Genomic DNA, 15,365 nt, shown 5'->3' with positions numbered 1-15,365 from the left:
ATAATCAGGTGTATAGTCATAAAATATTTCTCGTCATTTCATTAGGCATTTCAGTAAATATCATAAATTAAGAGTAATCGTATGTTCTCAAGTTTGAGCGTGTCGTATTTGCGATGCTTTCTACAAAGAAATGTCAATAGCGAGGATAATGGCCTTTTTTTTACCTAATGGCTTTTTCTCCAGGCGACTGGCACACCCGGGATCCACGTGTATCACTTAGCTTCCTTACCGAAATATTTATGACAGCAGTTTGCGGTACAGTGGCAGTCTCATATAAAAAATTTCGCAGGTCGAGAATTTGCGTTACAAATGTGTAGAAACAAAATCCTATAAATATAACAGTGTCCAAAAAATTTTCGCCAGCATTGTGATACATTCACGCATGTACATAAATTTCATAACTCTTAAAGTACGATTCTTTGTTTCCAACAACCCTTTTCATAAACCCGAGTCCATAACCACTAGTCATTATTCCTTACCTTATTACACACATACATATTCGTCATCACTTCTTCAATATTTCATCTTAACAGATACGTAGCATAATCAAATTCCTCATATAGCATCAGCTTATTGATCATGAACATACCTCAGCAGCATAATACACATCGTCATTGTAATAATATCATCATAACACCTCAGTTAAATTTCAAAATCGTTGTAGCTTCCTCCAATAATTTCAAAACCTAAAAAAAATCTCTGCCACTTCAATAGTGTCATCTACCTCAAACGTACTTTAAAAATCATGATCCCATACCAAATACATCATTCAAAGCTCTCATAGCATCACAATGGTCCCGAAAAAAATGTGAACAGTTCACAAAGTACAGACAAAATACAATTTCATAAGTGTGAAGTTACCCAACTGTGTATTGGGTAAACATGTGTCACTGACATAGTAAAATAAAAATGTTTGTCTCTCTCAGTTAAATGATCAGATAGCTGTGTAATTTATGTGTTAGAGAAGTATGGTACCGATGTGTAAAGTTGTATAAGCAAATACCATATTAGCTAGGGCTCCTTGTGTTTGCCAAACACATGGTACACAAAGTAAGCGGGTACCCCTCTGAGGATTAATGCAATTATACCATCAAGTGTTACAAATTACAGCAATGGAATGAAATGTATCACAGAAAACCTTTGCATCTTTGTAATTCAAAAATCTTTAAAAATAAATTTTTTAAGTAAAAAATTAATCACTCAAATACGTGTACTGTAGCACTAAACTGTGCGTCTTGTTGTAAGATAATCTCTGTCATTACTTAAGGGTAAAAAATGTGCCAAGTGTCGTAATTATCGTCGTCTGTAAGCAAAGTTCTGTGGAAGTCAATGACTTACCTCGTAAAAAGCAAAAGCGAAATGCTATGCGTATAGATATCGTAGTTATTACGTACAGTACCGTATCAAGAAAGTACTATACTGTAATGTATTGTTGTTCTACGAAAAAGGCTGTCTCATTGTAGCTAATCCACAAAAGTTACTACTGAAACATGTTTTACTTTCCAGAATAATACAGAAAATCTGTGAAGATATAAAACAGATACACCGCAAAAGCAACAATGTAAATTGTGTCACACATTAGTAGCGTCGTGATATAATCGTGTAGCTGTCGAAGAAACCAAGTGCTAAGTCATCTTTAATCTCACAGAAAGTACTTTAAATCCAGAATGTATTCTCAAGTAAACCAAAATGTTGCACTAAAATCTCGTCAGCAGTACTGGTATATGCTCTAAGTATATGAGTCTTATAGTCGTTACGTAATCATACAACTAACAAGCAAGAATTTACACACAGAATAACACTGTGTCACCTGTTCACTATTACAATGCATTCGTAATTACTGTCTAAATATGTTCCCTAGGTTCTGGACTGGATAGTTAACTTTAAAACATAGTTGCATGTTAACAGATTCTAAGTCTGACGAAGCGTACTAGCAACGTGAAGTGAAAAATTTTATAGCAAAGACTAAGTTAAAAAGCAGATTATCTTTCAATAAACGGATTTACACATGAAATATAGTGCAAACCTTTACTCTTCCTAGTACGCAGTTTCAACTTCAACGCAGTTACCATGTGGTATACGTCGGATTCTGTAAGGTCCATTGTAAACCAGAAAGAATTTGTGACTCAAGTGTTTCTTCGTATGTGACAATGAATGAGCTTTAACGAGAACTTTCTGACGAATACACAGTTTCTTTGCATTTGCTTTACCGTGTAGTTTTTTCCTTTTGTCTGCAGCAGAATTTGTATTTTTTAATAGCCAAATCAATTATGTCTTTGTGTCGAAGTTTACGTGTATTCGGAAAAGGTACAAGCTCTCTGATTCTATTCGGTGGTTCTTTATTCTTCAGTACAAGAATAGGTGGTAAAGCAGTGGAGTCATGAGGCATTTCATTCAGCACGTTTTGAAATAAGTGTAAATATCTGTCCCAATACTGATGCTTTCTGTGACAATAAAGTCTGCAGAGCTTATTGATTTCTTTCATAATGAGTTCAGACGGGTTACAGTGTGGTGAGTACAATGAAATAAAAACAGGTTTGATTTTATGATTCCGAAGCATGCGTGACCAAACAGTAGAACTGAAATGCGGTCCGTTACCTGAAATGACTTTAGCAACGTGTCCAACTTCACGTAAGACATTTTTAACAAAGGTGTTGGATACAGACCGTCCAGTGGCTTTACGTAACGGTGTGAAAGAAACAAATTTTGAAGTAAGCTCAACAGCGACTAGAATGTACGAAAATCCATTAGATGCTCTAACTAGGGGTCCAAAGAGATCTTTTAATTTAGAAGGAATGATAGGAAACAACGGAGCACGATGTGAGATAGTAGATCGTTTAGCTTTTTGACAAAGTTTACAAATAGACACGACTCTTGGAATTCTCTTTTCCATATTGTTAAAATAACAGGTCGTCCGAAGAATATGATAACATTTTCGTAGACCAAAAAATCGTCAGGAATGCAAAGTACCCATAGCTTGTCATCAACAGTGCAGCGTTTGAACAGTATGTTGTTTCTAATCACATAATAATGCCGAATCTGTGTGTGTGTCTTTTCTTGCCATTTGCTTTTGATGTCTTTCCAAATCGGATCTGTCCCTTGTTCATGAGCAATGTCCTTTAACGATGTGGTAATGAAGTTTTCAAGCTTTCTGAATGTAAAGAATATTGAAATATTTCTCGAGGTTGCCTTCCGTGTTACTTTTCTCAATCCCAGCCGGTGCGCGTGACAGTGCGTCCGCAACAATGTTCTCCTTGCCGGGAATGTAGACTATTGTGAATTGGAATTCTTGCAGAAACAATGCCCAACGTTTTAATCTGTCATGATTTAATTTTGAAGACATAAGAAATTGTAATGCACGATGATCACTGTATACTTTTACGTGCTTACCAGAAAGAAAGAAACGGAATTTGTTAAATGCCCAAACGATAGCTACAGCTTCTAATTCAGTAACGGAATAATTTTTTTCAGATTTTGTTAGCACTCGGCTAGCAAAAGCAATCGTTTTCTGAACAGTAGTGACATTTTCTATGGCTTCTTGAAATAAATCGGAACCAAGACCAATTTTAGAAGAATCCGTCCTAAGGCAGAATTCTTGTGACGGATCTGGATGAGCTAGTATTGCCGCGTCAAGTAGCGCTTCTTTCAAAGAGTTGAATTCCAACTGTGCCTGTTCGTCCCAGTTCCAAATAGTATTCTTCCCAGTGAGAGAACAAAGTTTTGGTGTAACTAGAAATTGCATATTCAGAAAACGACGGTAAAAATTTACGAGACCTAGAAAACTGCGGGCTTGTTTTTTTGTGGATGAAACTGGAATGGCTCAGATTGCTTCTAACTTTTCAGGATCCGGCTGAATGCCTTCAGAAGAAATAATATGTCCCAAAAACCTCACCTCTGACCTACCGAATTCAGACGTTTCCAAGTTAACTGTAATTCCAGATTCTGCAAAAATACGTAACAAACTGTTGAGGATGCGATTATGTTGTTCCCATAAAGCTTCTGCTATTAGAATATCGTCCACATATAAGGTGATGTGACGTTTTAAGAACTCAGGTAATATGGAATTTAGCCCGCGAATGAATGCTGCCGAAGAAATGTTCAAATCAAAAGGAAGTTTCCGAAACTGATAACAAACGCCGAAACAAAGAAAAGCTGTGTATTTTCTACATTCTGGATGAAGTTCGCTGTGATAAAAGCTGGATCTGAGATTAATGGAAGACACTTTTACGCCATTAAAATTTTGAAGAAGTTCTTCGAACCTTTGCGGCCTGTCTGTTTCAGGAATGACGACGGTATTGATTTGTCTCGAATCTAAGACAAGCCTGAGTGATTCATTTTTCTACTCAACAACATGTAATGAATTGTTGTATGAGCTTACTGTAGGCTCAATAATGCCCTCGTCAAGCATAGATTGTATTTCTGTTCTAACACGGTCCCTGTAATGTGCCGGAATTACGTATGGTCTAACACAAAATTTAGTATGCTCACGAACACGAAATTGGTATTGAAATCCCTTGATTGTTCCTGTTTTGTGAGTAAAAACTGTGGAATGTGCTTGTAAAATCTCAGAAAGGTCCTGCCTATCAGTTTCATTACAATTCTCAGTTGTTTGAATTTTATTCTGAATTAACTCATTAGTATCAAATACGCCGTCGATATCATCCCTGTCAGTACTTGTAGAGTGATTGTTAGTGTCAAGTTTCGTCGAAAATTCCGAACTGTTGTCTAACAGGAGGTAAAGCCGATTAATTTCCTCGTCATGGTTTGAGAGCCAATCTTCAAATTTCAAAGCTATTTTCTTACCCTCTTTCTCTAAACTTATTTCAGCATCGTGAACGTTTAAGATTGCTTTGTATTCATTCAAAACGTCTACTCCCAATATAATTTTTGTTGACAATAATGGAACGATAAGGAAGTTCATAGAGAAACTGTGGCTTTGACAAAAGAATTCTAAGTTGGTTTGTTGGCGTACATCTACACTTTTTCCAATGATTGCACCATGTAATTTAATCTTACATAACGGAAGTGTAGGGCAATCGTTCGATTTGTTGCATTTGCTAAAGGCTGTTTCACTATTACTGAAATGGGACTGCCAGAGTCAAGTACTGCCGTAAATTTTACGTCATTTACTGTAATGTGAATTACAGGATATGCAATGTTGTTATGTTTTACGTCGTGGAGTAAGATGTCCCTAACGTCTTCCATTTTTACGTAATTACTAGCCATGGCGGCTACGTCGTCAGCTTCATAAGTACGTTTTGTGGCTGCCAGCGGTGTCGTCATTGCCTATTGTCTTTTTGTTGGCGCGCGTCGTTATTGGGATTTGGAGATCTAACTTCTACAAATTCACCTTGTCGAGAGGGCCCTACCCTGTTTGAATCCCGCCAGTTCTGATGGAATTCAGGTCTGTCGTTTTGTCGGTAGTTTACATACTTTCTTGTTTGTCGGTCATGTGGTGGAGAATTTCTCTCGGAATCATAACTGCACGGTGGACCGTTGTGTCTAGAGTTATTCTGTCTCCCTTGATAATAATTATTTTGGTTTCCATATTGTCTGTTTCTCTGATTGTCTCTGTGATAGTCAATGCTGCGGAGAGGTGATCTTTCCCTGTAATTATTACTACTCTGCCAACGGTTGTCATATGGGTGGCGTCTGTTTTGGTCACGATTTACGTTGTAAGAATAGCCTTGTCGTGTCCATTTATTATTTCTGTCGTCACGGAATTGTGACAGATGTGGCCTGTAATTGTTGTGTTCCTGTTTTCGCGTCCTGCGATTGTCAGTGTCAGTTTCCAATTCTTGTAAGAGTCCCTGAAAAGCTTCAGTGTCGTTTTTGCAATGACCTGCCAAATTAATGTGTTGTAAATGTTCAGGCAATTTGATTAAGAAAATGCGGATGAGTTCGAAGGGGCTTTATGGGTTTGAAAGATACTGATTCTTATGTAACATGTCTTCGAAATATTTGACAAGACTAGAACATTCCGATTGTTCGAAATGTTTCATCATTATGATGCTATGTTTTACTAGGTCTTGTGTAGCTTGAAACCAATATGCTGAGAGGAAGGCATGATAAAATTCTCCTTCACTGTGACAATCGTGAATGACCGATCGCATTCTTACAGCTGGTTCATTCTCTAAGTGGCCACACATAAATTCTAATCTGTGCTCCAATGACCAGTTGGGAGGAAAACAATGAGAGAATTGATGAAACCATGCTTGTGGATGAATGTCGTTGCCAGAATTCTTAAATGTTTTGAATTTACCTGTAGTAATGAACAACTTATAGTCAAAATCGTCATGTCGGCGAGTCGCATATCGGTCATTTTTACTCCGTTTCGGCGGTTCAGTCTCAAAATTGCCAACTTCTTTCATAATTTTCGAAATGCCCTGTGTTATTATTTTGTGACTTTTCCGTATTTGTAAGTCCCTCTTCCCGTGTTGGAGCGCGAGTCTCCTCTGAAATATGTAATTCTTGTATTACCTGTGTCAACTGATCTTGTACTTCCCGGATTTCTCTTTTGTACTGTGTATTGATTTGATTTTGATGTTGTTTGAATTTTCTAATTTGTTCATACTCTTCTGGGTCAGAGCATAGCATAGGTCTTGTGTTATTCAGATCATCATCTACCTTTGTAGATAAGTTAGTGAACTGATCCGAAAGTTCGGCTACTTTCTCCGATAGTGAACTGATTTCCTCAGTGTGTTTTTCTGAACCAAGTTTTAGAGTGTCCATTTGTGTTGATATCGTATCTACTGTGTCCTTTACGTTTTCCTGAGTTTTTGCAAGTTGCGAAACCCAATCGGTAGATGCAACTCAGTCATTTTTAGCTTGGAAGGTGTCGTGATTTTCATGAACAATAGTTTGCAGTTCTTTTATGGCTGCTTCGTTATTCTGTAACGCATTTTCATGATGCGAAAAAATTGGTTGGAAATGCTTACAAATTTGTGTTTTTACGTCATTACAGACTTTTTGACACTTCGATTCGATGTTATGTAACTCAGCAGTTAAACCTTCACGTGTTTATTGAAGCGTGGTGTCTAACTTTTGAAGCTGTTGCTGTGTTTGTCTCTGAGTTTGTTTCAACTGTTGCATTAATTACAATAATAATGTCTTAGTGTGTGGAATCTGTTCCTCTATGCTTTCCGGCAGTGCATTTGCACCAGCAACATTCACATTTTGACGAGCAGAAAATGTGTGTTGACTTATTTCAGAAAACGGTGAGGACGCAAAACCTGAATCTACAATATTTGCAAGATTGTGTCTCGTCATTTCGGATTCCTGAGGCGAACTGTTGCCGACCGATCGGTCGATAATGCTTCACTGTTCACTAATTGTTTCACTGTCTACACCATTATTTGCCGCCCGCTCCATTTCCCTATGCACAATCACCAAATTACTACTTGGAACATTAGTTAATTCATTACTCGGTGGCGCTAACACACTGCTTTCGTCTTCACTGTCATTTCTCAGTTTACTTTGGAGCCTAGTATTTCGTTTTTCAAACGCCATAATTGTCACAGTGTTTCACACGATAACACATAAAAGCCGAATTGGAAGAGTAAAATAAGAAAACACATTAACATAGCACTGAAAATAATATCTAGTTAATTGCAAGCGCAGCTGCAAAATACAAGGTGCAAATCTACATGCATGCCACAAGTGTTTTAGTGAACAACAATGAAAAACTGCAACTACAAAGAAGATTCTCTCTACAATTACGCGCTAGCAATAAACAATAGCTACACTAATTACACAAACTACAAGAGAAAATCAGAAGATTCCAGTGAGGTATCCTCAGCTAAGGGTCGACATATGTAACGTCCTCTTACAAAAAATAATGAATTACTGTGCTGGTAAGCCCCTATGTTATTTGATTTTCAAACAGCTGAGCAGAACTGAACGTACTCAGACATTTCGATTTTCGCTCTTTTCCTATTCTGATCAACACTAAACTGACCCACAATATTTTTAGCGCAAGGCAATCTGACTTTCAATAATACCTACAAAAGAATGGCGCTGACTAACATTAAACTATACCTTTCATGAATCACTTACCTCACAAAAATCTTCGTTACTCAGGCTACTGCAATACAGCGAGCGCCACTACTGCCAGCTAAATAAAAGATTCAAACTACTGAAGGCACTAACTACTGATAGGTATGGTTAGCAAATGAAAGACAACAATGCAAACTAGCCACAGACTGCACACAGCACAGCCAGTGATTTTCATACAGAGCGCTACGTGGCGTTGCCAATAAGAAAACTTAAACAGTCTACTTACACCTTTAGGAAGATTAGATTAGATTAGGTTAGATTAATACTAGTCCTATGGATCATGAATACGATATTTCGTAATGATGTGCAACGAGTCAAATTTTCCAATACATGACATAATTAAGTTAATTTAACAACATAATTAAATTAAGATAACAAATTTTTTATTTTTTTGTTTTTTTTTTTAAATTTTTTTTTCTTAATTTATATCTAAAAATTCCTCTATGGAGTAGAAGGAGTTGTCATTCAGAAATTCTTTTAATTTCTTCTTAAATACTTGTTGGTTGTCTGTCAGACTTTTGATACTATTTGGTAAGTGACCAAAGACTTTAGAGTCAGTATAATTCACCCCTTTCTGTGTCAAAGTTAGATTTAATCTTGAATAGTGAAGATCATCCTTTCTCCTAGTATTGTAGTTATGCCCACTGCTATTACTTTTGAATTGGGTTCGGTTGTTAACAAAAAATTTAATAAGAGAGTATATATACTGAGAAGCTACTGTGAATATCCCTAGATTCTTAAATAAATGTCTGCAGGATGATCTTGGGTGGACTCCAGCTATTATTCTAATTACATGCTTTTGTGCAATAAATACTTTATTCCTCAGTGATGAATTACCCCAGAATATGATGCCATATGCAAGCAATGAGTGAAAATAGGCGTAGTAAGCTAATTTACTAAGATGTTTATCACCAAAATTTGCAATGACCCTTATTGCATAAGTAGCTGAACTCAAATGTTTCAGCAGATCATCAATGTGTTTCTTCTAATTTAATCTCTCATCAATGGACACACCAAAAAATTTAAAATATTCTACCGTAGCTATATGCTTCTGATTAAGGTCTATATTTATTAATGGCGTCATACCATTTACTGTACAGAACTGTATGTACTGTGTCTTATCAAAATTCCGTGAGAGTCCATTTACAAGGAACCTCTTATTAATTTTCTGAAAGACATTATTGACAATTTTGTGGTGTCACCGCCAGACACCACACTTGCTAGGTGGTAGCCTTTAAATCGGCCGCGGTCCGTTAGTATACTTTGGACCTGCGTGTCGCCACTGTCAGTGATTGCAGACCGAGCGCCGCCACACGGCAGGTCTAGAGAGACGTCATAGCACTCGCCCCAGTTGTACAGCCGACTTTGCTAGCGAAGCTACACTGACCAATACGCTCTCATTTGCCGAGATGATAGTTAGCTTAGCCTTTAGCTACGTCATTTGCTACGACCTAGCAAGGCGCCATTACCAGTTTATATTCTGTGTAATAATGTCTAAACAAGAGCGATGTTCTCCAATTGTGGATTAAAGTTAAGTATTCCAAGAACTACGTTCTTTTCTTTATAGGATAATTACTTTACCTTGTTCCAGACCTCACGCCAATCTGCGTGAGCTTAACGCGTGCCTTTCGGCTACCTCCGAGTGACTTGGCTGTCTTGCCACACCACTACAAATTTCATCAGTTAATTCTTGTTTGTCAGGTGTGATTACTGTACTTGTATCAACAGCAAAGAGAACTAACTTTGCCTCTTGATGAATATAGAATGGTAAGTCATTAATACATATTAAGAACAACAAAGGACCCAAGACTGACCCTTGTGGAACCCCATTCTTGATAGTTCCCCAGTTTGAGGAATGTGCTGATCTTTGCATGTTATGAGAACTACTTATTTCAACTTTCTGCACTCTTCCAGTTAGGTACGAAGTAAACCATTTGTGCACTGTCCCACTCATGCCACAATACTTGAGTTTGTCTAGCAGAATTTCATGATTTACACAATCAAAAGCTTCTGAGAGATCGCAAAAAATCCCAATGGGTGGTGTTCAGTTATTCAGATCATTCAAAATTTGATTGGTGAAAGCATATATGGCATTTTCTGTTGAAAAACCTTTCTGGAAACCAAACTGACATTTTGTTAGTACTTTATTTTTACAGATATTTGAAGCTACTCTTGAATACATTACTTTCTCAAAAAATTTGGATAAATCTGTTAGAAGGGAGATGGATGGTAATTGTTGACTTCATATCTATCCCCTTTTTTATGCAAAGGTATAACAATAGCATATTTCAGTATCAGGGAAAATGCCCTGTTCCAGAGAGCTATTACACAGGTGGTTTAGAATGTTACTTATCTGCTGAGAACAAGCTTTTAGTATTTTGCTGGAAATGCCATTAATTCCATGTGAGTTTTTGCTTTTAAGCAAGTTTATTATTTGCCTAATTTCAGAGGGAGAAGTGGCTGAGATTTCAGTTGTATCAAATTGCATAGGCATGGCCTCTTCCATTAACAGCCTAGCGCCTTCTAATGAACACCTGGCTCCTACTATATCCACAACATTTGGAAAATGATTATTAAAAATATTTTCAACTTCTGACTTTTTGTTCATAAAGTTTTCATTCAATTTAATGGTAATACTGTCTCCCTGTGCTCTTGGTTGACCTCTTTCTCTTTTAATAATATTCCAAATTGTTTTAATTTTATTATCAGAGTTACTGATTTCAGACATGATACACATACTTCTGGATTTTTAATAACTTTTCTTAATATAGCACAGTAGATTTATAATGTTTGATAGTTTCTGGGTCACTACTCTTGCTGTCAGATAGATTTCCCTTTTCCAGTTACAAGATATTTTTATACCATTAGTAAGCCATGATTTGTTACATGGTTTCTTACGAGTATATTTAACTATTTTCTTGGGGAAGCAGTTTTCAAATGTATTTGTGTCATGAAATAAATTATATTTTAAATTGGCATCAGGTTCATGGTACACCTCATCCAAGTCTAACTGCTGTAGGCTTTCCCTAAAATTTGCAATTGTTAAATCATTGACTGAATGTACTACTTTGGAGGACTGTTTAGTACTGCTGAATGGAGCTATTTCATATATTGTAACTAGCTGTGCACCAAGATCAGAAAGAACATTTTCAACAAGCTGAGCATTTATCTGGTTCAACTTATCTTTGTCTATAAAGAAATTACCTATCAGTGAGCTGCTATCCTATACCACCCGAGTAGAAAAATCATTAACGGGTGTCAAACTGAAAGAACCGATTAATACTTCAAGGTCATTTTTCCTATTACCCACTTTCAGAGAATCTACATTGAAGTCCCCACAAATAATAATTTGCTTTCCCCTGTCTGACAGATAGCACAACAAGGAGTCCAAATTTTTTGGAAATAGATGAAAATTTCCCGATGGGGACCTATACACAGTTACAATTATGAATGTGCCTTTATTTAATTTAAGCTCACAGGCACATGCTGCTATATGTTTCTCTACACAAAACTGTTTTGTTTCTATACTTTTTGCACAATGATAACTTTTGACATGTATGGCAACTCCTCCTTTCTCCATATTTTCTCTAATTACATGTGCAGAGAGCTTATATCCACTTACCTTATCCATATCAGTAACAATGTGATGCTCAGATGGGCATAGTATATCTATTTCATTCTCAGCTTCTAAATCTTCTAAACAAACCAGAAGCTCATCTATTTTATTCTTTAAACTCCCAATATTTTGATGAAATATACTTACATTATTTTTAATTATACTTTTATGAGAACCTTTCCTTATTCTAACATTTCCAGCAATCTCCTGTCTGAGTTTCTCATTGTGCTTAGGCCTAGTTCCTATAGCAGTGGTCACATGGTGTTCAGAGAGGCAAATTACGTCAACTGTTTTGTGTAACTTTAATTCATCAACGCAATTACCTAGGACTGAGATACAACTTGGTGTAAATAAAATTTCTGGTGATTGGTGAAAATTTATAATTGACAGCTGTGATTGGTGATCCAATGTGCTAGAATTGTGCTGTTTAATTTCTTTCCTAAACTGAAGATTTGTTTCAATCCCGACCTCTCGTAGAACTTGACATCTTTCTGTCTTACCTATCCTAATAGAGATGCTGCTCCAACACCTGTAACCACTGGTATTTTACCATTCATGGCAGAATACCAGTGGTTACAGCTGTTGGAGCAAGAGTTCTTCACAGGGCGTAGTTCTATTTATTGTTCTGAATTGCAGTTTCACATTGCTTTTTGTAAATTTGGATGTAATGTTCTGTTAAAGTATTCGACCACCGAGGCTAGCCTCTCTTTCTGACTTAGTTTAGATCTTCTTTCCTTTATTAAATTATTGAACGACTTCCTTCTGTGTGATGAATAGCTAGTCTGAATGTGTGCATGTGTAACCCATCTTTTCCACCGCACTACCAATTTCAAGTACTCATGCTAATCTCGTATGTTTTACAGTCTATTTTACTGGTAATATTCACTACCAACACTCCACAATACATTGCTATAAAATACACGTTTGTTCTTGTGCTTCCGTTCATGATATTTAATCCTGAAATAAAAGTAAAGTAAAAGGCCGTTATTTATCTAAAGTAAAGTAAAGTAAAGTAAAAGGCCGTTATTTATCTAATTCCCTACCCAGGCTCTTCCAGGCCGGCTTAGCTCACTCGTGTACGATTTTTAATATGTTTAAGAGCATTTCCCAAGTTGATCCTCCGGTGTAATTAATCAAGAATTGTCGAAGTATTCAAAATTTTTCTTTCCAAGCAAGTGTTCAGGGTAATTACGTCGTAGGTTAATTCGGGTAGCGACTCGAGATATTTTCTGTAGTAAAAACCCAATTTAAATTGACCTAATAATGTACCAGGTTACGTAACAAAATAACTTTCCGTGTCTATCTAAACAGGTACGTCACAGCATCTGTTGCCATATTCGCTTTTATCGATGTCGAGGAAGCAATGAAAGCTCACATGTTTAATGCTGAACGCGAATTTGTGCTCCTCTCCTACACATTATGAGTAACGTGCTTTAAACAACACACGGCCTCACTCGGTAGGCGACATAGGAAACGATTATATATACACTCACATATAGGGATTATCAACGGAACTACATTGCACATACGGAAATCTTTCATTTGCCACATAAACATTTGTTACACAATTACACAAAGACATTATTTTATATGCTCCGGATTTGTTAGGACATTGTTACTGATTTAATTTACTGACTTGTGATTGACTGAACTGGGCAGACAATGCGAACCCGCTTTGATCTGTTTTGAGAAATACCAACAAATCTTATCGTGCTATGATTTTTGTATTATTTTTGCTCGTAAACTGATATTCTTACTCTCTGTTTTAGTGGCAGAAGATGTACTACACAATCAGTTGTTGGTGGCAAAACATTGGATAATTCTCAGGGGGACACTGGGAATGAATATTAAATCATTCGAAACGTTTTTAATGTTTCCAATTTCGAAAGCGTTGAGGTACAATAATGTTAACATCAGTGATCACACTTGTTGTTATCCACAATACATGTAATCTAGGTAGGGGTAATTAAACGGTTTGGCACCTAATAAATGTTGCTGATAAGATTTTTAACCACAGGCATCCGTAAGGAAATCGTAGTCTTTATGAAGTAAACACATGCGTAATTATGACCTCATGTCAAAGTGCTGACGAAAGTCGAACAGCTTGTTTACAAGCATAGTTGGTGTATCGTTTGTGTAATACTATGGGTATAGGGGAACGGCGAATCGTATTGGCCACTTAAGCAAAAAGTGGTAAAAGCTTTTGCTGTTGTTTTGAAAATAGATGTAACTGGATACGAAGCGAAATGTAGTGTGAGGAGGGCTATGCGAGAGGCGTTCAACGATTTCTAAAGTAAAGTTCTATGTACTGACTTGGCAGAAAATCCTAAGAAATTTTGGTCTTATGTCAAAGCGGTAGGTGGATCAAAACAAAATGTCCAGACACTTTGTGACCAAAATGGTACAGAAACAGAGGATGACAGACTAAAGGCCGAAATAGTAAATGTCTTTTTCCAAAGCTGTTTCACAGAGGAAGACTGCACTGTAGTTCCTTCTCTAGATTTTCGCACAGATGACAAAATGTTAGATATCGAAATACATGACAGACCGGATAGGAAAACAATTAAAATCGCTCAAAAGAGAAAAGACCGCTGGACCTGATGGGATACCAGTTCGATTTTACCCAGAGTACGCGATGGAACTTGCCCCCCTTCTTGCAGCGGTGTACCGTAGGTCTCTAGACGAGCGTAGCGTTCCAAAGGATTGGAAAAGGGCACAGATCATCCCCGTTTTCAAGAAGGGACGTCGAACAGATGTGCAGAACTATAGACCTATATCTCTAACGTCGATCAATTGTAGAATTTTGGAACACGTATTATGTTCGAGTATAATGACCTTTCTGGAGACTAGAAATCTACTCAGTAGGATTCAGCATGGGTTTCGAAAAAGACGATCGTATGAAGCCCAGCTCGCGCTATTCGTCCACAAGACTCAGAGGGCCATAGACACGGGTTCCCAGGTAGATGCCGTGTTTCTTGACTTCCGCAAGGCGTTTGGTACAGTTCCCCACAGTCGTTTCATGAACAAAGTAAGAGCATATGGACTATCAGACCAATTGTGTGATTGGATCGAAGAGTTCCTAGATAACAGAACGCACCATGTCATTCTCAATGGAGAGAAGTCTGCCGAAGTAAGATTTCATTTGTATAGCAGGGGAGGGGCGTAGGACCGTTGCTATTCACAATATATATAAATGACCTTGTGGATAACATCGGAAGTTCACTGAGGCTTTTGCGGATGATGCTGTAGTATAACGAGAGGTGTTAACAATGGAAAGTTGTACTGAAGTGCAGGAGGATCTGCAACGAATTGACGCATGGTGCAGGGAACGCAATTGAATCTCAATGTAGACAAGTGTAATGTGCTGCGAATACGTAGAATGAAAGAATCTTTATCATTTAGCTACAATATAGCAGGTCAGCAACTGGAAGCAGTTAATTCCATAAATTATCTGGGAGTAGGCTTTAGGAGTGATTTAAAATGGAATGACCGTATATAAAATTAATTGTCGGTAAAGCAGATGCCAGATTGAGATTCATTGGAAGAATCCTAAGGATATTCAGTACGAAAACAAAGGAAGTAGGTTACAGTACACTTGTTCGCCCACTGCTCACCGGTGTGGGATCCGTACCAGATAGGGTTTATAGAAGAGATAGAGAAGTTTCAAAGGAGAGCAGGGCGTTTCGTTACAGGA

The sequence above is a fragment of the Schistocerca serialis genome, chromosome 7 (genome assembly GCF_023864345.2).
Source record: "Schistocerca serialis cubense isolate TAMUIC-IGC-003099 chromosome 7, iqSchSeri2.2, whole genome shotgun sequence".
NCBI classification, from domain to species: domain Eukaryota; kingdom Metazoa; phylum Arthropoda; class Insecta; order Orthoptera; family Acrididae; genus Schistocerca; species Schistocerca serialis.
Note: the sequence above shows the minus strand (reverse complement) of the source record.